Source organism: Anomaloglossus baeobatrachus, chromosome 3 (genome assembly GCF_048569485.1).
Source record: "Anomaloglossus baeobatrachus isolate aAnoBae1 chromosome 3, aAnoBae1.hap1, whole genome shotgun sequence".
NCBI classification, from domain to species: domain Eukaryota; kingdom Metazoa; phylum Chordata; class Amphibia; order Anura; family Aromobatidae; genus Anomaloglossus; species Anomaloglossus baeobatrachus.
The window spans coordinates 95,786,938-95,814,293 of NC_134355.1; positions in this window are offsets into that span (position 1 = coordinate 95,786,938).

The window sequence follows — 27,356 nt, forward strand, 5'->3', positions numbered from 1 at the left end:
TATAACATGAGAAAGTCAGTAAGAACGCTGCATTTTAGCTTTGGCTTGCTGAAATTCCTACAAAGACCACTAGATGGGAGAATAACCCTCCGCACTCCCATACACTAAAAACATTACTGAAAGTTACCCTCGATGTTATTACACCACATAGATCACCGTCTGCCAACTTATTTGCATATTAATGAAACTTTGTTTTTGGTCTACAAATTGTTAGGTTTGCAACCAACTTATTCTTCCTGCATATCATAGTTGCAAGTTAAATAATAAGCCAGTGCAATCTGTCAGCAGGTTTTTGCTCCCCCATCTGAGAGCAGCATAATGTAGAGACAGAGACCCTGATTCCAGCGATGTGTCACTTACTGAGCTGTTTGCTGTCATTTTGATCAAATCACTGTTTTCTCCGCTGCAGATCTAGCAGGTATACAGAGCTCATGATTATAGTGGACTACCTGCCAGAACGCCAAGTAGTCCTGTAATGATAATCTACTGCTGATTAAACAGTGATTTTTATGAAATGACACAAAGCAGCCCAGTAAGTGAAACATCGTTGGAATAAGGATCTCTGGCCCTACAAAAACCTGGTGACAGATTCCCTTTAAGAATACATATGCCAGGAGAAGCAAGCAGTAGGACACGCCAAAGAGGTCTGTCGGCTAATTCCTGAGTGTGGAGTGCCAGAAAACTACACTAAGCAGCCCAGTAAGTGACACACCCCTGGGATCAGGATCTCTGCCCCTCCATTATGCTGTTCTCAGATTAGGTGGCAAAAACCTGGTCACAGATTCCCTTTATGGTCTCCTTCACACGGCCATGCAAAACACAAACATTTGCACAGGCCGTGGTGAAGGTGCAGATGTGTGTCGTTCTACGTGTGCATCATCCGGATAGCACACGGACAGCACGAACTGGTATACTTACCTGTCCCCGGAGCTGCAGTTACTTCCAGGTACGCAATGAGTGCAGTGAATACGCAATGAGCATAATGAAGGGGCCCGGAAGCAACTGCAGAGGCATAGACAGCAACTATAAAAATTCTTTATTTTTATTTGACACGTTTTCTCCAGTACGTGTCACACTGATGTCACATGGATCACATCAGTGTGTGGGCCGTGTGACACCCGTGCTACCGCCAGAAAACGGACATGTGTCCGTATGGAAACATGGATTTGTGACCAAGTCAATTGATTTTAATGGGTCTTTGTGTGTCCGTGTCTCCAGTACGTTTGAAAACAGACCTCACACGTACTGGAGACACGTATGTGTGAAGGAGGCCTGGTGCCGGCGTCACACGGTACGATATATCGGGCGATATGTCGTCGGGGTCACGTCATTAGTGACGCACATCCAGCATCGTCAGAGATATCGTACCATGTGACACCTCCGAATGACTGTGAACGAGCAAAATTACTCACTTTATCGTTGCTCGTTGACACGTCGATCATTTTCAAAATGTCGGTCTTCCTTCTGTGCTCCGGTTGTTCATCGTTGCCGTGGCAGCACACATCGCTACGTGCGACACCTCGGGAACGACGAACACAGCTTACCTGCATCCCGCCGGCAATGCGGAAGGAAGGAGGTGGGCGGGATGTTACGTCCCGCTCATGTCCGCCCCTCCGCTTCTATTGGCCGGCTGTTGTGTGACGTCACTGTGACACGGAACGTCCCTCCCCTTTCAAGAAGTGGATGTTCACAGCCCACAGCGACATCGCCCGGGAGGTAAGTGCGTGTGACGAGGGGTTAACGACTTTGTGCGCCACGGGCAACTAATTGGCCAATGACACACAAACGATGGGGGCAGGTACGATCGCTCGTGCGATCGTACGATAGATCGTCCCGTGTGACGCCGGCATAAGGCAGCATTTCTATATGCATCTTCCCCAAGTTGAGTTCTCCAGTACCAGCCTATAAGGATGGATATACTCTGCAACGTTACAAAACGCAGCCCATCAAAATAACTACTATATAAGCTGCAAACATATAACTCCTTGTATTCAGCCTGTGCAAGAACCCGCAAGCAGACGCAGACATGATAAAACATTTCTTGACATATAGTATTGAAATCTCCAGTACTTTCTTGAATAACCAATGTTTATAAGGAATGTGTCACCAGAAACTGTTTATTGGTAGAGTTGTGCAAATCGACTCCTCAGCACCCAGCTTTCCCATGCTCTAATATCATGGGAAAGCTGGGTGCTGAGGGAAATACGTATATCAGAGCATGGGAAAGCTGCATGCAGAGGGAAAGAGGTTTAGCAGAGCATGGGGAAGGCGCGTGCTGAGGACAAGATGGATATCAGAACATAGGAAAGCTGGGTGCTGAGGGAAAGAGCCAAGTGTCAGCAACACTATCCCGTACTCCGAGCGTCAGCGTATTCCGTACCCTGAGTGTTGGTGTCATTATTCCGTACCCCGCGTGTAGGTGTACAGTTGGGGGGAGGGCCCATGTCCAAACTTTGCACCAGGGCCCCCATTAAACTCCAGTTACGCCACTGATAATATGAAATCTGCAATCTGATTATGCCAGAGAAATCCACGGGGTTTTTTTTTCAATATGTAAGCGCTAAAAGACCTGCTGCAAGAATAATCTGGCACAAAGATCTTTTAGGCTATGTTTACACTAGAAAAATGATTTTTCTTAAGAAATTTCTTAAGAGTGAAGGATTAGTGCACCTGCGTTAAAAAACGCACCTGCGTTTTTGCCGCGTTTTCGGTGCGTTTTTGGTGCGTTTTTACCGCTGGTTGCTCCCTGCGTTATTGTGCCAATTATCTATGGCAAAAAACGCAGTTAGCTGCAGAAAAGAAGTGACATGCTCATTCTTTTTCTGAAAGAATTTTCTTAAGAAAAAACGCAGTGTGCGCACAGCTATTTTTTTTTGCCATAGGTTTTGCTGGGGAATGTCTGCAGAAAGGTTACAAGAATTTCTCAAGAAATTTCTGCAGCAAAAACTGACCCAAAACGCAGGTAAAAAACGCAGTGTGTGAACATAGCCTTAAAGTGAACCTGTGTCCGGTGCGATATGCACCCAGGACTTCTTGTAGTTCGGGGTGCATATTGCACCTGATTTAAGTTCACGGATTTCTCAGGATTGCATTCATGGGATTGCAGATATAATTTTATTAAGCTTTCTATGACCTCGGTGCCCGTATAGACAGCTTAAAATATAATTTTCGATATCTTGATCACCTTATTTACTGGTTGAATTTTGTTTTAAGCAGAGCTCCACAACCCCTAATTGCTGGGAACCTTAAGAAAGGAAAGAAATGCTACTTATTGTCCTGCAGTGCAGTCCTCATACACCCAAAGTATTCATTATACATATAATTCTGCACACCCTTACCACACTATACCAGCAAATCATAGTCTGCCACAACCTAATGTATAGACACAGCAGAAACTATCACAGCTGTCTCTGTAATGGTGCAAACATTGCTGAATACTGGGAAGCTGCAGCTGCACAAGCCTCTCCTACCTGTCACCAGAGCTCCATGTGGCTGACGAGTGCAAAACACTCCAGGAAGTGCTTCCACAACATTGCCCTCTTCAAACATGGCTCCTACGGTGTCACAACTGAGGCAAAATACCTCACTAGAAAGAGCGAAAATCTGTTGTTGAGCCTGGCTGGAAGGAAAGGCAATCTAAAATGTTGTCTCATATTAACAAACACATAAAATATGGCAAATAGTTGTACAAATTTGACAATGAACTTTATTATTTGTACTATATTAATATCAAACAATTGTAAATTGTATTAAACAAAATAAATAATTTGAGTAATCAGTGGGTATTTGTGTATTACATTCTATACTCTTAGCAAGGGTATATACCCTAGAAGTACTCCATATAGTTACTATGGGGCCCCTTGGAAAGGGGGGAGGGGCAGACATAAATGATCCTTTGGGTAGTAGTTACCTGTGCATCACTATGAGAACCTCTTTGGATCTTTGCTATGCAGCCTCCATCACTATGCACACACCTTTGAATATTTATTGAGTCCAACAATGTACAAGTGTAGTGGGTGGGCAGACCCCTACAAAGGAAGCATAGTCACCCGGAAATGTTAATGTTGTTGTTTTAATAAAAGTGTTTTACTGATATTGTATTGTGTTAGGGCATCCCCTAGTGGCCGGGTGGGACGGCTGTCGCCACAGGGAACGAGGAGAAGCCGGCAGAAGACAGGGGGAGATAAACAGGGTGTGTGAGGTAGAAAGTGGCAGTTGAGCCCGGGAGGAGCGAGTGAACAACAAGGGGGCAGAGTGTGGGAGCTGAATTGATAGGGGACGCCGGAGAAGACAGGAGGAGACGGAACCTCAGCGAGTGAAGCAGCCGGTGTGGGTCCGGCCTGTGGGTAGCTGTTAGTGGGAGCCCGGCGAAGTGGAGTAACCGGTCACACCCCACTGGAGGGTACGTCAGGGCAGGTTGTCCCCCAGCTCAAGCAAGTGTACCCAGTATTCATAACTGCACTGTGTGTTTTTTTACTGGAGAAGAAGTGTGAAAATAAAACATGTCGTTTATTTGCATTGAACCCTGCCTGAAGCGTGTTTATGCGCCGGATGATCGTTACACCACCACACTCTGCCCCACGGAGTCATCTCCCGGTTTTGAAGTAACAGAGGAACCAGGGGTAAGCCTTACAGTAACCATGGCCACGACTACAAGAACGGGGGCACCCCTGGCTCCCCGTTACACAATCATCAGCGATAGCGGTGATTGAGTGGTCTACTAGGTACATATTGATGACTAACGACTAATGATGAATGAACCCATGGAAGTTCTGTTCAGCGGGTTCAGCCGGACATTAGAGTTCTGTTCAGAACCCGGACTTGACCTGAACCCCAATGGAAGTCACCAATTAGGCAGTTCAGGTCTCCACCCACATGCAGCCAGCCATAAACCGAGCACTTCAAGGGACGGGAGGGCGGAGTTTACTTTATTTTTTACTATTATTATTTTTTTGGGGGTGCATACTACATCCTATCACGCTGTTGTCACCCCCAGGGTGAGTCGATCAAACACTTGCAAGCAGCTCGCACTGGACTGAGCACCGAGTGTACCCGAGCACAGCGATGCTCGTTCGAGTGGTCAGCATACTTAAAGTGTACAAACTCAAACACTGATTCTTTTTAGTGAAGTCCGTGTTCAGTAAGACCACCAAACTTTTCAGGTTCACTCATCTCTACTAAACATAGGAGAATTGATTCACGTGACTTCAAACTATCAGTCAGGTTAGTAGCCTGTGACCAATGAACGGGAGGCCTGTGAATCCCTTTACTTCCCAACACTTCTTTTGATTAGCGCCACATCATGATTGTAGTGTGACACATACACAGGTCAGTAAGGTCCAAAAGCAATTACCAATCTTGCGGCGCTCCTGCTACCAATGATGGAACATATTGGAAGATTTTCAGTCATATGACTAGACCAATGTATGAATAAGGGAAAAATATATTTTTATTTGTAAATTAAAATATGATTAATTTTACAATGCATTTCGGCTCAGATGTTTTATTCTTCAGCCTTCTTCAGGTATAATTGAGAGAAAAAAGATGTAGATATCTAAATTAATGAAGAGGCATGCTGATTAGTCTCTATAGAAGCATGCCTCTTCATGAATTTAGATGTATATGTGGCGCCCCTGACCTGGTCAGGCACCACTGAGTACTGCACCCATGCTGGGGACAGTACAATACAGGTAATCCAGAAGGTTGACCGAGGTGTGACTACACAGGCGCATAGTGATCAGGTCTCACACATGTACCTTTGGGAGGACCCCTGGGGATCCCAGGAGGGGGCAAAGCCTTCACCTCCACTGGAATAGTGGAGGGGGTAAAAAGCCTCCATCTCCACTCAAGGGGTGTGGTGGAGAGCCTGGTTGCTAGGTGGCGTAGGCAAGAACAGGAGAGGAGGAGCAGTGAGCCGGTTTAGTGCAGAGTCCAGGGAGCTCAGAGAAGAGCAGACCCCTGGGGCTGTTGCAGTCTAACAGCGCCCGCGCAGTGGCTACCGACGGGGGAGAACGGTCACCTAGGAGTGCTACCCGAAATCCATCTTCAGCTAAAGAGAGAGCACGGAGTGGGAAGTAAGGAGACTGCTAGGGAGTACCAGGCCCAAACGGGCGGCAGATCCCGGAGCGGGGATAGATCCACCTTTCCTTGCTAAACCTGCCGGTGTGGGGCCCTCAAAGCCCACACCACAACACCCAAAAGCCGCAGCCACGTAGCCACAGTTAGGGCCCATAGTTCACAGGAGGCAAGCAGCTGGAGTGATCTGGTCCAGGCGACAAGCAAACGGCAACCAAACGAGGGGAGCAGTTACTTCCCTGGGCGACCCCCATAGGGACTAAAAGTCGGGGTTACCCCAAACCACCAAGGGCTAAGGAAGGCGAGTCGGTAGTCACCCTCATCAGTCAGCCTGAAGGACACCTGGTTCCAGCCTGGTTCATCCCAGCTACGCCCGGGTTACTCACCCTGCCATCAACTGTGAGTAAAACCCCTGAAAGACATCCTGATTGTGTGGAGTTATTCTGCGCCTTGTGGTTCTACACACCTACACAGGGCCCTGGGGCTTGCCTCACTCTCAGGAGGCCACTACAACTGACTGCACCCACCATCAGCCCCAGGCATCCCTTAACCTGCAGTGGCGGTCCCCACTGACCGCAATTCTGAGAGTGGCGTCACGACAATCAAAACAGAAGATTTTCCTACCAGTGACAGGATCTAGCCGAGTGGAGTCCCTGAAGGTAATGCACCGACACAATGCTTGTGGGGCTTCACATATACATCTTTTTTTTCTCTCAATTATACCTAAAGAAGGCTGAAGGATAAAACATCTGAGACGAAACTTACTGTATAATTAATCATATTTAATTTGCAAATAAAAATATATTTTTTCACTTATTCATACATTAGTCTAGTCATATGACTGAAAATCTTCCAATATGTTCCATCAGTGGTAGTGTGACGCCCTGGAGAATCCAGGTAGCCACAATTAGGCCCCTGCATAACACCTTCCCTCACTAGGAGACATTCAACCAACCATTAAACTCTAGTCGACCCCCTTAGGGACAGATAGACACACCAGTGGGCGTGGTCAGGCGGTTGGTGCACACCCACCCAGGGGTTTTGACAGCCCGGGGCGGGAAAGTAGACAGATTCTGTTGAAGTTCAAGTTGAGAGGAGCTGGGGCTAGGTGTAGTCCCAGCAGCAGGAGAGAGAGTTCAATTTGACGGTGCCAGGGTTGGAGCCCTGGTACCACTGGCTAGGAGGCAGATGGTGGTCTCCGTCAGCAGGAGATGGGAAGACGGCTCGGTGGAACCGAGGTGGACCGGGCCAGGGTTGTAGCCCGCCGGTACCAACACAGGGAACCGACCCGGAAACCATAGCACTAAGGGGGGTACTAGGACCCTGAAGCCAGAAACCAGAATCGACTGGAGCTGGTTAATTAACCGATTAAGGCTAGAACTAGAGGTTCTGTCCCACCTAAAGTCCCTCATAGAAGACAACAGCCCACCGATTGGGGATAAGAGGTCACCGCCAAGGCCCATAGATCCCACGGGCCAGCGTCTGCGGGCACGGCTCCTTAGGCTACATCCAGCCGGGAGCGGACTCCTACATTATATACGGGGAAGTCATTCTCTAAGAGAGCAGTGCAGGAAAAGGATAGAGACCACCAGCCGGTACTTACAACGTACATATATGTCCATCATCCCCCTTTTCACTCGGCGTGTCCATGAGGCCCCCAGGTCCGGAGACCCTCGAGCCACCACCGCCACTGAAGGTCCGGACTCGAGCAGCGTCAGCTGCTGGCACGGGGCGGCACAGGTAGCAGGAGCGCCACAAGACTGGTAATTGCTTTTGGACCTTACTGACTAAAGTGGACCTGCTGGAGGGCTCCTCGATAGTATCCAGTGCGATTGCTGGATATTGCACCATAACCCTATTGGAAAGTAGATCAACTCCTCTTGGATTATTCCAGATTTATTAACCTCTCAACCAGGTGAGAGTTCCTACTATTTAAACTTTTTCATCATAAAAAACTCACTACACTCAGATTGGCAATGCGTTTGTCTCTTTCTGTTTTTCCCTGTTCCCAGGGTATTTTATTACATATACAGATGACACAGACACATGACGCCAGCTCAACTAATCAAGAGGAGCTGGGAATAAGGTGATTTGCAGGCCTCCCATCCAATGGTCACAGATTACTGCCCTTGCCACTGGACTGGTGTCCTGTAAATGGATTTTCCAATCTCCATTGATGACCTACCTTGAGGATAAGTTATCAAAATTGGAGTGTGGATTCAACACCTGTCATAACCCCTGATCTGCTGTTATCACTAAACCATGTAGGGAGCAGTGCTATTCTGGTACCATACATGGTTTACTTTGGTCTGTCATTCAAGCTGAAAGGGCTGCTGGCCATGCTATAAAAGGAATACCAAGGAGTGTTATCAATTTGCAAAGGCTAAACAGGGCACAGGGTGTAAGGAATTATGTAGATTTGACCTCTGAACCTTCTCATGGAGATATTGACCACAAGGAACCCTTACGTTTGTGGTGTCTGGCATGGCGATAATGATAGGTAACTATAAGATAATGTGGTCAAACAAGCATGGGTCATCAGAGGTACTAGAGTAGCAAGAGAAGACTTAGGCTAGTTTCACACTTGCGCTATTTTGACGCAAACGGAATCCGTCACTAATGTAGTACAGTTCATTTATTTACAGTGGAAGCGCGTTACTATGGCGCATGTGTGTGTCATGCAGTACCCGCTTGTCTCCACATGATGTCGCGCTTCCACTGTAAATAAATGAACTGTACTACATTAGGCCCGTTTCACACGTCAGTGAAAAACACTAACGTTTTTCACTGGCGTATAAAACACGCACATGTCCCTGCGTGTGCCGTGAATCACGGCACACGTGGGTTGTCTAAGTGCAATCCGGGCTCCGTTCTCCGTGGCCCGTGATTGCACTTAGTAATCAACTCACCTGCGCCCGCTCCCGCTCTCCATGGTGCTGATCGCTCCCGCGGTGCAGCATCCGGCCGGCACTGACCCCCGCAGCAGCTGCTTCCGGGTCGGCTGTGTCGCGCATCATGAATATGCGCGACAATAATGAGCCGGCTCAGAAGCAGCAGGCTGCACGGGCTGCAGAGGACATCGCTGGACGCCGGGTGAGTTAAAATGTTTTTTTTATTTTAAAAGCACGTTTTTTTCTGGCACGTGTTTCACGGACCACACCACTGCGTGGTCCGTGGGACATCAGTGATGCCAGAAAAAAATGGACATGTCTCCGTGCGGCAATCACGCACACGCGGGTACGCCGCACAGAGATACGTGCAGTGAAAAATCACTGACGTGTGAGCAGACCCATTCATTATAATGGGTCTGCGTATGTCAGTGATTCTGGTACGTTTAAAAAAAAGCACAAACGTACCAGAATCACTGACGTGTGAAAGAGGCCTTAGTGACGGATTCCGTTTGCGTCAAAATAGCGCAAGTGTGAGTGAGCCTAAAGTTTGAAAAATAGGCCAAGGTCAAATCCATAAAGCAACAAGTCACAGCAAGCCAAGGGTTGAGCAGAAGCAGAGTCCATAAACAGTTCAGCAGTTATAACAGTGAACAATCAAAAGTAGTAATATCAAGCACAAAAGAAACCAACAATACCTGTAATCAGCCAATTTTTCTGATTTATATAGTCTGCTTCCATTGCTACCAGGAGGTTCGGAAGATCTGTGCTGCCACCTGGAAGACCTGGGATAGAGACCATAGCGCGTTGAACACGTCTCTGCAAGAGGAGATGCACCCCCAAGCAGGGTTGCCAACTTTGACTTTTTATTTTTTCTGGACAACTTATCAAAAAAGTTCCAGACAGACAATATTTTTTACTGACAAATTGGAAACCTCAATAAATCATTATGATTACAAGTCCTGCATGTCTTCCGCTCATAACTCTTATATGAAGACATTAGCTAAATTATTTATAAACTACAAAATGATGATAAATGCAGTCAAAATAGTTTGTATATGTTTTTTCAGCCACAAAAAAAAAATCATATAAGCCTCAAATTGTTTTTGCTGACAACGCAAAAAAGTACGCCATTTTTCTGGAATGTCCTGGAATTTCTGGATGATTGGTAAACCTGGCACCTAGGAGCAGAAGCCAGAAGGAATATTAACTTCCAGAACAGCCTGAGGGTAAGTTCTCACAATGGAGACACTTCAGCATCGCAAAAGTGAAATTCTCACAGCATAAATGGAATATCTAAGTTTTCACTACGTGGTAAGTTACTGTTAAACAAGTGCTTCTCAATAAATTAGAATATCATAAAAAAATTAATTTATTTCAGTAATTCAATACTAAAATGGAAACACATATTATATATTAGTCATTACAGACAGATGGATCTATTTCAAGTGTTTATTTCTGTTAATGTTGATGATTATGAAAACCCAAAAGTCATTATCTCAGAAATTTAGAATAATTACCATAAAACATCTGCAAAGGCTTCGTAAGCATTTAAAATGGTCCCTTAGTCTGATTCAGTAGGCTACACAATCATGGGAAAGACTGCTGACTTGACAGATGTCCAGAAGGAAGTAATTGACACACTCCACAAGGAGGGTAAGCCACAAAAGGTCATTGCTAAAGAAGCTGGCTGTTCACAGTGCTGTATCCAAGCATATTAATGGAGAGTTGAGTGGAAAGAAAAACTGTGGTAGAAAAAGGTGCAAAAGCAATCGGGATAACCGCAGCCTTGATTGGATTGTTAAGAAAAAGCCATTAAAAAATTTGGGGGAGATTCACAAGGTTTGGACTGCTGCTTGAGTCAGTGCTTCAAGAGCCACCGCACACAGACGTATCCAGGACATGGGCTACAATTGTCGCATTCCTTGTGTCAAGCCACTGATGACCAATAGACAACGTCAGAAGCATCTTACCTGGGCCAAGGAGAAAAAGAACTGGACTGTTCTCAGTGGTCCAAAGTGTTGTTGTCAGATGAAAGTAAATTTTGCATTTCATTTGGAAATCAAGGTCCCAGAGTCTGGAGGAAGTGGAGAGGCCACAATCCAAGCTGCTTGAGGTCTAGTGTGAAGTTTCCACAATCAGTGATGGTTTGTGGAGCCATGTCATCTGCTGGTGTAAGTCCACTGTGTTTTATCAAGACCAAAGTCAGCGCAGCCATCTACCAGGAAAATGTAGAGCATTTCATGCTTCCCTCTGCCGACAAGCTTTTTTTGGAGATGGAAATTTCATTTTCCAGCAGGACTTGGAACCTGTCCACACTGCCAAAAGTACCAATACCTGGTTTACTAACCACAGTATCACTGTGCTTGATTGGCCAGCAAACTCACCTGACGTAAACCCCATAGAGAATCTATGGGATATTGTCAAGAGGAAGATGAGAGACACCAGACCCAACAATGCAGATGAGCTGAAGGCTGTTATCAAAGCAACCTGGGCTTCCATAACACCTCAGCAGTGCCACAGGCTGATCGCCTCCATGCCACGCCACATTGATGCAGGAATTCATGCAAAAAGAGCCCTGGACAAGTATCCAGTGCATTTACTGTACAGACTTTTCAGTAGGCGCCAACACTTCTGCGTTTAATATCATTTTTTCAGTTGGTCATATAATATTCTAATTTTCTGAGATAATGACTTTTGGGTTTTCATTGGCTGTAAGCCATAATCATCAACATTAACAGAAATAAACACTTGAAATAGATCCCTCTGTGTGTAATGACTCTATATAATATATGGAAATAGATCCCTCTGTGTGTAATGACTCTATATGATATATGCGTTTCCCTTTTTGTATCGAATTACTGAAATAAATTAACTTTTTGATGATATTCTAATTTATTGAGATGCACTTGTATATTGCAGCACTCTACAGTTGCCATTGTAAAGATATTATTAACGTAACTCACTTGACTTGATTAGTGCTAGTGTAAAAGTGTCAAAAGTTGTAAACTTTTTGCAGCTTTTTAAGGTGTTTTATGCTTCAATTTTTGATAAAAAAGCACAATGATGAAGCGAGCCCGTAATGTTTATATAGACCCTCCGGTTTCATCCAAGCCATGTGGAGTTTTTGTATAATGCTGGGGTCACACGAGCCTGTAAAAATTCGGTCTCATTCTGATGCAGAAAAGTGGGACAATTTTTTTCTCGATTGTCATCTGTGTGCTGTCCATGTGCCGTATGTATACAATCCAATTTTTTAACAAAACAGCTATTACTATTTTACAGGAGCAGTTACAGTTTCCCATTTTACAAAATTGTAATGTATCCATAAAAATCCATACTGATGGTCTTTAAGGCGTTCAAGTTCTTTCTTGCACTGTACCGATTTCAGCAAGCCAAATAAACTGAGAAAGAAAACGCAGATCTGCACTGCCTCATTTAATAGTATTGACCGATTATTTATGGGATTGCACTCGTCCGATTTATATACTCGTGTGAGTGAGTCCTAAGGCTATGTTCCCACAATAAGTGTTTGCTGAGTTTTTGATGTTTCAGAATTTCTGACTACACCTATTAGGTTACTTACATTTTTTTCATTGCTTTTTTTTGTGTTTTTTTTTCTTATGTCATTTCAAATGCACCGCAGATCAGATTATGTTGGTTTTTTTTACTACTTACTGTGTGACACTTTGTTTCAGAATACCAGTACAATCCAACTGACAGTACGCTCTGCTCTGTTGCTGGCTCATTACTGATGATCTGAACCAGCAGCAGAGAGTGCGCTGTCATTGTGCACATCACACAGTGCACAGCACAGGGACATGACCAGCCCCTGAAACGAGCATCACTGATGACTCTTTGTTACAGGGAGGAGGCAAAGGCTGCTGTAGTGATTGCAGCCTCTGCTCCTGATGACGCTTCGTTGGGTGTCTGTGACACCCCAGCGATGCTGATCCTTTTCAGGTACGCCACAGAGCTTATTCGATATGGCAACAGGTATTGTCAGTTTTGTATGTATCATGACGCCACTCACGGTTTGCAGTCAGGGATCTGAAAGACCGCCGCTGCAGGTTTTACGAGCGTCTGGGGCTGATGGAGTCTGCAGCCAGTTGATGTAGCCTCCTGTGAGTGAGGCTGGCCCCAGGGGCTCGGATGAGCAGAGTAGCGGGTTCGGAATAATACAGGCAGAGTCCAAAAGTCTTTAACTGGTTTTTACTCACTCTTTGTTGTTATGGTGAGCGGACCTGGGCGATGCTGCGATCAACCAGGTAGGACCAGGTATCCCTCGGGCGAGTCTGAGGGTAACTGTTAGCTCGCCTTCCTAGCACTTCTGTTTTCGGATAACCTCCTGACCTGAATTACCATGGGGGTCTATCCAGGGAGTCGCTACTGCTTTTCCTCCCCTGTGTTTGGTCCATTTGCCGGCAGCATGGACCAGGTGAGATGGCTCCAGGCTCTGTCTCCTTATGGGTCCCTGCGTTGCTGCTGAGGCTCGGACTCTTTGAGGTTGGTGAGGTACTTGTAGTTCCCCTCACCGGCCAGGCTTAGCAGATAGTTAAACTGGAGTCTGCTCTAGGGACCTGTTCCAAGTACGTGCCTAGTCAGCAGGGGCACCTTCTCTCTCTGCGTCCTCCACCAAGTGACCGTTCTCCCCCACTAACGGCTACCACACGTGCAGGGTCTGACTAGTGGCAGCGTGCGGATCCACCTCGCGACTGCCGCGCACCACCAGACTGACTCTCCTACTTTCCTGGAAGCCTCTGCATTCTAGCTCCCAGCCTCTCCACTACACCCCTTGACAAGAATTGAAGGCCAGCCTCCTCCAGAGACTGCCCAAGGGTCCCATCTACTGATGTGGGAGACCTGGTGGCTATGTGTCTGTGCGTACACACCTCATTCTGGCCTTTAGGATTACCTGGAAGTACTGTCCCAGCATGGGTGCAGTACTCAGTGGTGCCTGACGAGGTCAGGGGTGCCACATGTCCCAGCATGCACTGGGATTCTCCAATGAAACCTCATCAGACAGGACGTGGGGAACAAATCAATATCAGTTAGATAGTGTAGTCAGGGAAGGGTAGGACAGTTTTAATGCAGCCATGTCAGAAATTAGTTTAAATTATGGCACTAAATAGCTAGGGATTTAGATGGAAATTCCTTTGACATTCAGACCACCCCTTTGAATTATTGTAGCCTTTTACTATTCTCATTGTGTGAGGTGATTACATAAACTTGAATCACCCTCGCTTCCCACATATTTATGTATCTACAGTATATGATCAAAATGGTATTGCAGTTACTGCATATGAGAAAGCTAAAAAAAAAAAAGTAACCCCATGTATGAGAAAGCTGAGAAAAGCCTCTTAGTATCAAAGTAGGGGAAAATGTAATATTGAAAACTACATTTACCAAAGAAAAAAAAGTGCTACTGAGCTGGTCATGTGAAGTGATCAAACAGTTGTTTGAGCTTCTTAAAGAAAATATTCAGGACTTAAGCGGGCTTTACACGCTGCAACATCGCTGGCATCGGCGAGCGATGTCGAGCGCGATAGCACCCGCCCCCGTCGTATATGTGATATCTGGTGATCTCTGCCATAGCGAACATTATCGCTACGGCAGCTTCACACGCACATACATGGTCGGCGCGTTGCTGTGACTGCCGAATGATACCTCCTTCCAGGGGGAGATGCGTTCAGCGTCACCACGACGTCCCTGCGACGTCACTAAGCAGCAGGCCAATAGAAGCGGAGGGGGGGGAGATGAGCGGGACGTAACATCCCGCCCACCTCCTTCCTTCCGCATTGCTCCTGCGGTGTCACACATAGCGATGTGTGCTGCCGCAGGAACGACAGACAACATCGCTAATAAACAGGCAATGATATTTGGTTTTAGGACGACCTCTCCAAAAGCAACGATTTTTGGCTGCTTTGCGATCGTTTAAGATCGCTCGTAAGTGTCACACGCTGCGATGTCGCTAAGAACGCCGGATGTGCGTCACTAACGACGTGACCCCGACGATAAATCATTAGCGATATTGCAGCGTGTAAAGCCCCCTTTAGGCTATGTGCGCACGTTGCGTTCAGTAACTTGCAGAAATGAACGCATCCTCTGGCAGAATTTGTCATTGTCAAATTTGGTTTTGACCACATAAATGCAGGAAATACGCAATCGTTTTTATAGCATTTTTGCTGCGTTTTGACCGCGTTTTACATGCATATTCAGTGCTTAAATTGAGATGCGTTTTCAATACAAATACACAACTAAATAAAGTTTGAAAATTCAAACAGTAGTAAAAAATGGAAAAAAAACAAACCCTTAAATCATACACAATAATGATAATTTACTGTAAATGATTAATGAGATTTAATAATTATGCTCAAAATAAAGTTAAAGTATTGTTTGACTTATTTTTTAAAGTCGGAATGGATGTGTGGGCAAATGTACACCTCTTGACCTCGCTGTAATGCCAAAAACGTATGCTTTGATTTTGACAAAAAAGCATGCTGTTAGGGCCAGATGGACGGGCAGACCCGGGAGGTGGATCCACTGGGCCGAACTCCCCGATGAGGGAAAGGAGTCCGGTAGCCGGAGCACTTTAGGTAGCAGGACAGTCCGTGCACTGGAACACAATGGAGAAGTCCCTGGGACCACGAGGTCACTGATGGTGGTCCGGGTGACGGAGCTCAGGTTCGGAAGCCGTGATGATGTCAGGCGGGTGCCGGAACCGTTGGAGCGAGATGACGGGTCACCGCAGGGAACCGAGATGGTACGGACTGTCAGGATGGCAGATGGGCAGCGTTCGGGGTTCGAGATACAGCAGGACCGGATGGCGATGCAGGATCGGCTCTAGAAGACAGAGAGGTAAGTATCTCACAGAACACAAGGAGACCTGACTCCTAGCTTGGGAAAACACGAAGAACAGGCCCCGCTCCCTTGGACATTAACCCCCTTTATACCCTGTACCTGTATGCATCATTTCCTGTCAGTGGACACTGGCCCTTTAAGAAAGGGTCAGTGACCGCGCGCGCGCCCTAATGCGCATGCGCGCGGCCCGGGTGCCAGAAGCCAGGGCAGGAAGCTGAGAGGAGGACGCAGCAGAGCCGGCCAGGGACTGGGAAGCCGACGGGCGCCGGGAGCGGGGACCAGGAGGCCTGGGAAGCGCGGGCACTGGAGGCTGGGGAGCGGGGAGCGTGGCAGGTGAGCCGGGGAGCGGAGCAGAGGACCCGGGGAGCGGAGCAGAGGACCCGGGGAGCGTGACACATGCGTTTAGCATCAAAAAAGCATGTAAAATGCTAGAAATGTCTTGAAGGCTATGTCCGCACGTTGCTTTTTACCTGCTTTTTTGCTGCTTTTTCAACTGCAGCGTTTAATGCCAATATGGTTGTGTTCTGCTTTTCAAGCAAAGTCTATGGGAAGTTGGGTTTCTTGTCCGCACTATGCAGTTCAAACTGCAGCCTTTTTGTTGCAGAACTTTGGTCAAAAACTCAACTTTGCAGTACAAAACCCAAATGGCAAAAACAATTGACATGAAGGTCAGTCCGGTGTGGTGCTCGGTGTCTCTTCCTCCTAGTACCATGTGTGTTGGATCCCCGTGGCTTAAAGCTACTTGGGGACACCAGTTCGTCTCGAGTAGTAGTACTATTTGCAGGTGCCGCTGCTCCACACTGGGGCCTGGTGCAGTCCAAGGCCCCGGATTATATCTGACACTGTGCTTTAAGCGGGCTTTACACGCTGCGACATCGCTAGCCGATGCTAGCGATGGTGAGCGTGATAGCACCCGCCCCTATCGTTATGCCGATATGTGAAGATCGCTGCCGTAGCGAACATTATCGCTACGGCAGCGTCACACGTACTTACCTGCTCGGCGACGTCGCTGTGACCGGTAAACCGCCTCCTTTCTAAGGGGGCGGTTCGCTCGGCGTCACAGTGACGTCACTAAGCGGCCGCCCAATCAAAGCGGAGGGGCGGAGATGAGTGGGACGAACATCCCGCCCACCTTCTTTCTTCCTCATTGCTGGCGTGTGGCAGGTAAGGAGATGTTCCTCGTTCCTGCGGTGTCACACGTAGCGATGTGTGCTGCCGCAGGAACGAGGATCAACTTCGCCCAAGCGACAGCAGCGATAATTGGGAGAGGACCCCCATGTCAATGAGGAACGATTTTGGACGTTTTTGCAACGATCCAAAATCGCTCCTAGGAGTCACACACAACGAGATCGCTACAGCGGCCGGATGTGCGTCACAAAATCTGTGACCCAAACGAGATCGCTGTAGCGATCTCGTAGCGTGTAAAGCCACCCTTAGGGCTCTGTGTGGCCAGGGAAGCTTGAAACCTCCCCGTCCTGGCAGAATCTGGAAAAACAACTTGGAGAATGGTCTTCCCTAGGGTCCTGCACCCTGCGTGGTGCCGGTTCCGAGAGAGCAATGAAGCTCTCCCTTTGGCAACCGCTTGAACTCCTGTGTCCCACCAGAGCACCGGCAAGCCACATCTGCTCCTGTCCTCTCCTGCCGGAGACCTCTTCCTAAACTGTTGTGTTGGCTCCTAACTCCCCCGGGTCCCTGTCACTAGTTTGTGGTGCCCCCCATGTTTCAAGGCTATCTTATGACCCTACCCTAGCCTGGTCCCCATTGGGGAGGGAAACCTGGTTTTGTATTTGAGTGTGTAAGTGGTGAAACCGGTACCGACCTCCTCTGGATCCGGGTGCAGCACTACAACTTAAATCAGGTGCAATACTCTGTGGTAACTGGAGCCTCAGAGCGCCACACAATCCCTTCATCTGCAGAGGGTCACAAGAGGCAAGAAGGTCCACAAGCACCTCCAAAGCAGGTGGAATTGTGCAATGTGATAAGTGATTGGACTGCAGAGGGCCTATGTATTGTTCTTGCATAGGGGCCTGTTCTGTGTAGCTCCTGCCAAGACAGGAATAACTGCTTATAGGTACTGGCCATTAGAGGCCGGACTATGAGAACAATTCAGCAGAGTGAATAAATCTACCAAAAGGCAGTGTAAACAGATCAGCAGGGGTAGAATTAATTAAAACATAACCTTTACTAAGAAAGTTATAAAAACAGACCAATGGTCACATACAATTACCTAATTGGCAAACCAACAAACAAACATCTGTTTGTCAAAAATGCAATCAACTCCCAAAAATGCTTTCACATATGTCCCTATTTATTTAAGTAACATATTGTCTCATTCTGCACCTTGCTGTTTGGTTTTTTTGTTTAATACAGCAATATGTGAAATTGGTGGTATATGTGAAAGCATTTTTGGAGGTTGATTAAATTTGCATCGCTTTAACTTTCTTATTAGGCCAGAATCACACTTGTGAGAGACTTGCGCTATTCTCGCATCGCATCACCCGGCATGGCCGCACACTCCCCAGACAGGAGCGGGATGGCAGCATGTATTTCTATGCAGCTGAGAAGCGCCTGTCCGGAGAGCATCAGGCCGTGCCGGGTGATGCGATGCGAGACTCGCGCGAGTCTCTCACAAGTGTGACTCCAGCCTTAAAGGGAACCTGTCATCAGAAATTTAGCTTTCAACCTAAAAGTTTCCCCCTCTGCAGCTCCTGGGCTGCATTCTAGCAAGGTTCCTGTACTTTTTGTGTCCCCTTTGAAACCAAATTAAACACTTTATAAAGTTGTACCTTTTTCTGTGCAATTCTTGTAAATTATCCATGGGGGCGGGCTCTCTGGCGTCCGTTGCTGTCCCTTTATAAAGTGTTTAATTTGGTTTCAAAAGGGGCACAAAAAGTACAGGAACCTTGCTAGAATGCAGCCCACAAGCTCCAGAGGGGGAAACTTTTAGGTTTAAAGCTAAATTTCTGATGACAGGTTCCCTTTAAATGTTATTTTTTAATTAATTCTACCCCTGCTGAGCTGTTTACAAGGACTATGAGAACAACCAAGTACAGCTACAATACAGTTATACATCCATTGAAATTAATAGGATCTACAGTACAGTACTGCATAGTAAAGCTAGTTTCTGTAACTCCTTTTACGTATATTAGTGGTGCTCTGCTGCTTTCACAGACCCCGGTGGCTGGCACCTAGAAGCAATTATTTCTGTCTTAGCCATAAAAGGCTGAAATAGAGATAACCCTTTAAAAAGAATCTGTCACCAGTTTTTTTTCTCGGAGCAGCATAATGAAGGGACAGAGACCAAACGTAACCCTGAAGAAGCTGCAGCGTTCCCAAACAGAGACTGGAGTAACTGTCCATACACTCATAATAAGCCGTACACTCAATAGAGCTGGCCTTTATGGAAGAGTGGCCAGAAAAAGCCTATTCATATAGCCAAAAATGTTAAGGTTTGTTTTAGTGCCGCCCCCGCGTCAGGAGTCGTGGCTGCTCGGATCCGGATCCGCGGTGGCTCGAGGGGTCTCCGGACCCGGGGGTCGGGGTCGCGTGGCCACTTAAATAAAAGGGGGAAATATTTACATGGGGCTGTTTGGTTAAAGTTCATGACGCCACCCGGGGTGTGTGGTAAGGGTGAAGTACCACCGCTGCAGCTGGGAGTACCCGGTGGCGATGGAGTGGGCAGCCAGGTGTTTAACCCTTCCACAAATAAGGAATAACATTTGGAACTCCATTCTATGTCTGAACTGGGTGCAAAAACCTAAAAAAAAAACCATCACTATATGGAGATAAGGTATGCACACCAGTGACTATGCAAGGGGGATACATGTAATAGCAGAAACTGCTGTGTGAATACTGACATGAAAAATTCAATAGCTATATGTGAGAATGAAATGTGAAAAATAGAACCTGCATTACTGCCATGAACATATGAATAAAGAGAAATTTAGCTACTGAATTGATCTGTGGCGCCCCTGACCTGGTCAGGCACCACTGAGTACTGCACCCATGCTGGGGACAGTACAATACAGGTAATCCAGAAGGCTGACTGGGGTGTGGTACACAGGCGCATAGTGATCAGGTCTCACACATGTACCCATGAGAGGACCCCTGGGGATCCCAGGAGGGGGAAAAGCCTTCACCTTCACTGGAATAGTGGAGGGGGCCAAAAGCCTCCATCTCCTCTCAAGGGGTGTGGTAAGAGAGTCTGGTTGCTAGGTGGCGTAGGCAGGCACAAAAGGGAAAAGAGAAGGAGGAGTAAACAGTCTAGAGTCTGCAGCAGAGTGTGGAAGAGTGAGGAGCAGGAAAGTGAGGCTCTGACAGGAGCAGCAGTGAAGGTCCCAGATGTGAGCCGGTTCAGAGCAGAGTCCAGGGAGCTCCGAGGAGAGCTGACCCCTTCCCCTGGGCTGCTGTAGTCTGACAGCGTCCGCGCAGTGGCTACCGACGGGGGAGAACGGTCAACTAGGAGTGCTACCCGAAACCCATCTCAGCTAGAGAGAAGAGCACGGAGTGGGAAGTAAGGAGACTGCTGGAGAGTACCAGGCCCAAACGGGCGGCAGATCCCGAAGCGGAGATAGATCCAGCTTTCTTTTGCTAAACCTGCCGGTGTGGGGCTCTCAAAGCCCACGCCACAACACCACAAAAGCCGCAGCCACGTAGCCACAGTTAGGGCCCATAGCTCACAGGAGGCAAGCAGCTGGAGTGAGCTGGTCCAGGCCACAAGCAAACGGCAAACGAAGGGGAGTGAGGCTTCAGCAACTTCCCTGGGTGACCCCCATAGGGACTAAAAGTCGGGGTCACCCCAAACCACCAAGGGCTAAGGAAGGCGAGTTAGTAGTCACCCTCAGAAGTCAGCCTGAAGGATACCTGGTTCCCGCCTGGTTCATCCCAGCTACGCCCGGGTTACTCACCCTGCCACCTGAAGTGAGTAAAAACCCTGAAAGACATTCTGCCTGTGTGGAGTTATTCTGCGCCTTGTGGTACTACGCACCTACACAGGGCCCTGGGGCTTGCCTCACTCTCAGGAGGCTATTCCAACTAACTGCACTCACCATCAGCCCCAGGCGTCCCTCAACCTGCAGTGGCGGTCCCCACTGACCGCAATACTGAGAGTGGCGTCACGACAAGAAGAAGATCTCCTACCTGTGACCAGATCCAGCTGAGTGGAGTCCCTGAAGGTAATGCACCGACACAACACCTGTGGGGCTTCACATCTGGCGTCACGAACAGGATAAGGACTAGACCTGTTCAGACAGGTGACCATGTGCCTGGGCGGTCCGCTTGAAAAATTGGAAGCGCCGCCATATTGCCACCATGAAAAGCGCGCTGAAAAACAACAGCAGCCCGCGCTGGGAGAAGTTACCGCCCACGAAGAGGTGTGGCTACCCAGAGATCCCTTGCAGAGTTCTGACCTCGCTTGTGAAGAGAGCGGAGGCGTTCAGAGACGTCGGGACAGAAAGGGAGCCACAAGCCTGCTGCTGGGAGAGGAGCTGCTGAAAGAGGCAGAGCGGAAACTGAACAGCTTGCTATTAGAGGCAACGGCGAGTCCACAGCTGGAGAGTCGTGCAGAAGAGGGCGCAGAAGAAATGGCGTCTGACCGCAGAAATCCAGAACCGGGCTCCGCTGCCTGGTGGTATCGGGAGCTGGCCCAGTTCTGCGACCGACTGGAGACCCGGGTCGTGGAGCAGATCCGAGAAGAACGTATGGAACTTCTGGAGATGGCTGCCGCGGTTCAGGCCTATGAGAGGGGAACCGCACGACGAGTGCCAGACCGGACGGCGACGACTCAGACCCCGATGCTGCCACCGATGGGTGAGTCCAGTATTACCCCTGCCGGCCCGGATGCCCTGACCCCTGCTGCCACGCTCGCGGTCCCTGAAGAGGCGCCCGGCGCGGCGACGCTGAGCCAGGCCGCAGCCACGCCAGGTGCGGCCCGCCAAGCCCAGGCCGCCGCAGCGATGCCCTGCCCGGCCCGCAAAGAACCGGCTGCCACCGCGACCCTCATCCGCGCCGCAGGCGTAACGCTGACCCAGGCCGCCGCCCTGCTAGGCCCGGCCCGCCAAGACCCCACCGCCGCAGCAACGCTCGTCCGCGCCGCAAGTGAGGTGCTGAACCAGGCCGCAGCCACGCCAGGCGCGGCCCGCCAAGCCCCGGCCGCCGCAGCGATGCCCTGCTCGGCCCACCAAGACCCGGTCCCTGCAGCGACGCCCAGCCCAGCCTGCACAGATCCCATCACAGCTGCGACGCCGATCCAGGCCGCCGCCATACAGGGCGCGGCCCGCCAAGACCAGGCCGCCGCCAAACAGGGCGCGGCCCGCCAAGACCAGGCCGCCGCCATGCCGGGCGCGGCCCGCCAAGACCAGGCCGCCGCCATGCCGGGCGCGGCCCGCCAAGACCAGGCCGCCGCCATACAGGGCGCGGCCCGCAAAGAGATTGCATCACCATTTACCCCGGCCTGCAAGGCCAGAGCAGACACCGCTCCCCAGTCCAAAGAGGTCCCTGCTAGGAAGTCCCTGATAGGAGAGGACCCCGAATACTGGAAGCTGAAGGCTGACCTAGAGGCCCAGTTCCCACAAGAGATGGTGGATCGGTATCTGCTCCCTCTGCACACCCCCAAGAGGGTTCCGGCAACCCCTGCAGCAACCACGCCAAAGAGTCCCCCGCCTGGGCCTGCTGAAGAAAGCCCATCCCCAGCACTGCCACCAAAGGAGTGCCAAGAAGAACTAAGGGGGAGAGGAGGCCAGGAAACTGAGGAGCTGACTCAGGAGCCAGCAGCAGTGCTAGTCCCAGAGCCGGAGATGCTGCCATATTCCCGCTGGGACGAGGAAGACCTGACACCTCCTGCTGACGAAGAAGACCTGCCCAACCGCCCTACCTGGGAGCTTGTAAGCTGCACTTCGCAGAATCCAGCCCGCAAGACACAGCGCCGCAGCAGAACTCAGTTTTCCCCTGCACCGCCATCCCCAGAGCAGAGAGATGACATCACGGCCAGAGACCTACAAGAAAAAAGGTTCCTGAGAAGAGCCAAAGCACAGGTCCGAGGACCCCTTTGCAGAGGAGTAGTGGAGGACTTCAGCCTCAAGTCAGGATATGGGTTCATCGTAGCACCTGGTATCAAAGAAGGCATTTTTGTCAATAGGAGAGACGTCAGAGCTAATCTGCCCAGAGGACACCCTGGCAGAAACTTAAAGATGGGAGACTCCGTACAGTTCACCATGCACCAAGGAGAAAGAGGGTGGTATGCGCTAGATGTAGTGCCATGTCCCAAAGAAGAAAGGAAAGACAGCCATAAAGAAAGAAAAGACCAAAGACCTAATGAAGAGACCACTACAGATGAGGAAAAAGGTCAAGAAACCAACAGGTGCCGCAGCCCTACAGGCCCAAGCCCTGGTGAAGAGGAGTCTGCATAAGTTTAAGTAAAGTACAGCAAGTTTTGACCAGTTTGGAAAGTTTGTTTTGCAACGTTTTAAAGTTCAAGAATGTGCCCACAAAAACTATTGTGAGAAAATAAACCTTAAGGCTATGAACTGGCTATAGCCACAAACTCTCGCAGTGTAAATAGTTACACCAGAGGGCACCACCGCCACCAGAGTCAGCCTGTTTAGGGGCTTGGCTCGTCTGCAACCAGGAGGAGCCCGTCCGTATATAGGGCCTTGGCTCACCTGCGACCAGAGAGCATGCCTGTTTATGGGGCCTGGCTCTCCACCACAAAGAGGGTACCTGGTCAGCACCAACTGTGGAGGCCGCCTCTGCATCCTGCCAGAAGAGGCTGAAGGCGCGGATCCACCAGGCCAGGTATACCCTGAAACCACCAGCCCATGTAAGCCGCCTCTACATCCTGCCAGAAGTGGCTGAAGCCGCGGCCAACGTGAAAGGGTTTTGGGTGGGTTAACGGACTTGTGGGTGGAGGGTGGTGATGTATGGTACCTGGTGCTTTTAAATGTTTAACATGTTTTAATGTTTTATGCATTTTAAAATGTTGTCTTGCAGCCCGAGGACGTGCTGGTGATAACTAAGGGGGAATGTGGCGCCCCTGACCTGGTCAGGCACCACTGAGTACTGCACCCATGCTGGGGACAGTACAATACAGGTAATCCAGAAGGCTGACTGGGGTGTGGTACACAGACGCATAGTGATCAGGTCTCACACATGTACCCATGAGAGGACCCCTGGGGATCCCAGGAGGGGGAAAAGCCTTCACCTTCACTGGAATAGTGGAGGGGGCCAAAAGCCTCCATCTCCTCTCAAGGGGTGTGGTAAGAGAGTCTGGTTGCTAGGTGGCGTAGGCAGGCACAAAAGGGAAAAGAGAAGGAGGAGTAAACAGTCTAGAGTCTGCAGCAGAGTGTGGAAGAGTGAGGAGCAGGAAAGTGAGGCTCTGACAGGAGCAGCAGTGAAGGTCCCAGATGTGAGCCGGTTCAGAGCAGAGTCCAGGGAGCTCCGAGGAGAGCTGACCCCTTCCCCTGGGCTGCTGTAGTCTGACAGCGTCCGCGCAGTGGCTACCGACGGGGGAGAACGGTCAACTAGGAGTGCTACCCGAAACCCATCTCAGCTAGAGAGAAGAGCACGGAGTGGGAAGTAAGGAGACTGCTGGAGAGTACCAGGCCCAAACGGGCGGCAGATCCCGAAGCGGAGATAGATCCAGCTTTCTTTTGCTAAACCTGCCGGTGTGGGGCTCTCAAAGCCCACGCCACAACACCACAAAAGCCGCAGCCACGTAGCCACAGTTAGGGCCCATAGCTCACAGGAGGCAAGCAGCTGGAGTGAGCTGGTCCAGGCCACAAGCAAACGGCAAACGAAGGGGAGTGAGGCTTCAGCAACTTCCCTGGGTGACCCCCATAGGGACTAAAAGTCGGGGTCACCCCAAACCACCAAGGGCTAAGGAAGGCGAGTTAGTAGTCACCCTCAGAAGTCAGCCTGAAGGATACCTGGTTCCCGCCTGGTTCATCCCAGCTACGCCCGGGTTACTCACCCTGCCACCTGAAGTGAGTAAAAACCCTGAAAGACATTCTGCCTGTGTGGAGTTATTCTGCGCCTTGTGGTACTACGCACCTACACAGGGCCCTGGGGCTTGCCTCACTCTCAGGAGGCTATTCCAACTAACTGCACTCACCATCAGCCCCAGGCGTCCCTCAACCTGCAGTGGCGGTCCCCACTGACCGCAATACTGAGAGTGGCGTCACGACAAGAAGAAGATCTCCTACCTGTGACCAGATCCAGCTGAGTGGAGTCCCTGAAGGTAATGCACCGACACAACACCTGTGGGGCTTCACAGATCAATGCAATAGAGCCCCAACACTACGCCAAAGTATTTCTCTACGTTGGGGTCCCTAGCTTGTGTGTGTCCTCTCATGCAGTTAAAAAACTTACCGTGTATGGGAAGCTGAGACCCAGGCTATATATACTTATCATGTGGATTGGCAATAGGTGTGAGTGGGGTGGGTTCACAAACGGAAAACTACTAACAAATAAGGAATAATGTTTGGAACTCCATTCTATGTCTGAACTGAGTGCAAAAACCTAAAAAAAAACATCACTATATGGAGATAAGGTATGCACACCAGTGACTATGCAAGGGGGATACATGTAATAGCAGACACTGCTGTGTGAATACTGACATGAAAAATTCAATAGCTATATGTAAGAAAGAAATGGGAAAAATGGAACCTGCATTACTGCCATGAATATATGAATAAAGAGAAATTTAGCTACTGAATTGATCAATGCAATAGACAACACTACGCCAAAGTATTTCTCTACGTTGGGGTCCCTAGCTTGTGTGTGTCCTCTCATGCAGTTAAAAAACTTACCGTGTATGGGAAGCTGAGACCCAGGCTATATATACGTATCATGTGGATTGGCAATAGGTGTGAGTGGGGTGGGTTCACAAACGAAAAACTACTAACAAATAAGGAATAACGTTTGGAACTCCATTCTATGTCTGAGCTGGGAGTACCCGGTGGCGATGGAGTGTGCAGCCAGGTGTTTAACCCTTCCACAGGTAGGGGGATGCCCCAGGACTCGGTGATGGTGTCGGGGTGGTGCCGTCGGGCCGGTAAGGGTTAATTGCGCACTCACTCAGTGAAATAACGCTGACGCTGACAGTCGTGGTAAACTAAAGTTCTTGATCCCACTGTAGCAGGGAGGGAGCACGCCTGGGTCCCGTGCCCGTTGGTGTTGCTTGTTAGCCTGTGACCTTAACCTTGGCACCTCTTGTCTGTAGTTGGTCCCTTTAGCATAAAACTAGTCGGGTCCTGCTCACCAGTATGGCTAACTAGTGAGCTTGCTCTCAGGGTTCACGCTTGGGATTTTCTGGACTATGTAGTGGGAAAGTCCTATCTTGAAGGCTCCGTCCTCGTTGGGTAAATTGTCAGGACGCCTGAAGCTACTTCCTGGCCTAGGGTCCACGTACCCGTCGTGCCCTGGCCCCTGCCCGGTAATGGCACAAGGCCGCCGGCTGTCCTCCTCAACAGTCCGTGCCCCTTGTCACGATCCCCTGCGACCGGGCTCAAGCTCCTACCAGGCCCAGACCAACGTCTGCCACCTAGTACTAGCCCAGCTCCTGACCTCTCTCTCAAGTCACTTTACAACTAACTGTCTCCTAACACTCCTGACCTCCCCTTAACCAACCCCCCAAGTGGCCAACCCCATTCCCTTCAGGCTGTCCACTGGTGTGTCTGGTGGGTGTTGGGCAGAGTGTTCCTAGGGTTTGATTAGCTTGTTCTTAGCAACACCAAAGGTTAGGGACCCGTAACCGATGAGGAGATGGATATCATGCAGAAGGGCAGATTGCATAATACCCTGTGAAGATCTGATAGGCCAGGGCGTCACATTCCCCCTTGGTTAAACGTAGCTCATCCCCAAGCTACAGGAGACCAGAGGGTTATTATTATTTTTTTTTTTAACTATTGGAAAGTAAGAAAAAGTTAACATTTTTATTTGTATTTTCATCCCACGCAGGGGAGGCACTTTTCTTAAACATTACCAAATTTAAAGAGTTCATCTCTCAACGGTTGGACGCTACTGGTTTTGGTGGTAGCGGAGACTCAACCTGTTCCGTTGCAGCCTCTATCCACGACAGTCCAGTCCCAATGTCCCAGATCCTGTTAACCCGCCACCCAAACAACCTGAACCCCTGGAAACCTATGGTGGGTCTGTGACCAGGTTAAGGTCCCGGACGTTGTCTTAGACGACTCTGGTGGGCACATGAGGTGCAACTATATACAATACATAAGTTTGTGTTGATCACGCCAGTCCTGTGACCATGGTCCATGTTTACTATATAATAAAACTTAACGGAGTCCATGTACCGGGTGTACACATTTTAGCAATTTTCTAGCAAATCTGGTTATTTTCACTCTGTTCATTAAAACTGTGGTTAATAGGCATTTGTTTACTAACATTTCTATATGAAAAATAACAAACTATGGAAAACAATAAACGAAAACACCGATACCTAACAGTTCTATGGCATTGTTAAACTACTGGTATTTTTCAATACTCTTCAATGTACCTCTGTGGAGGCTGACCGAAATTCAC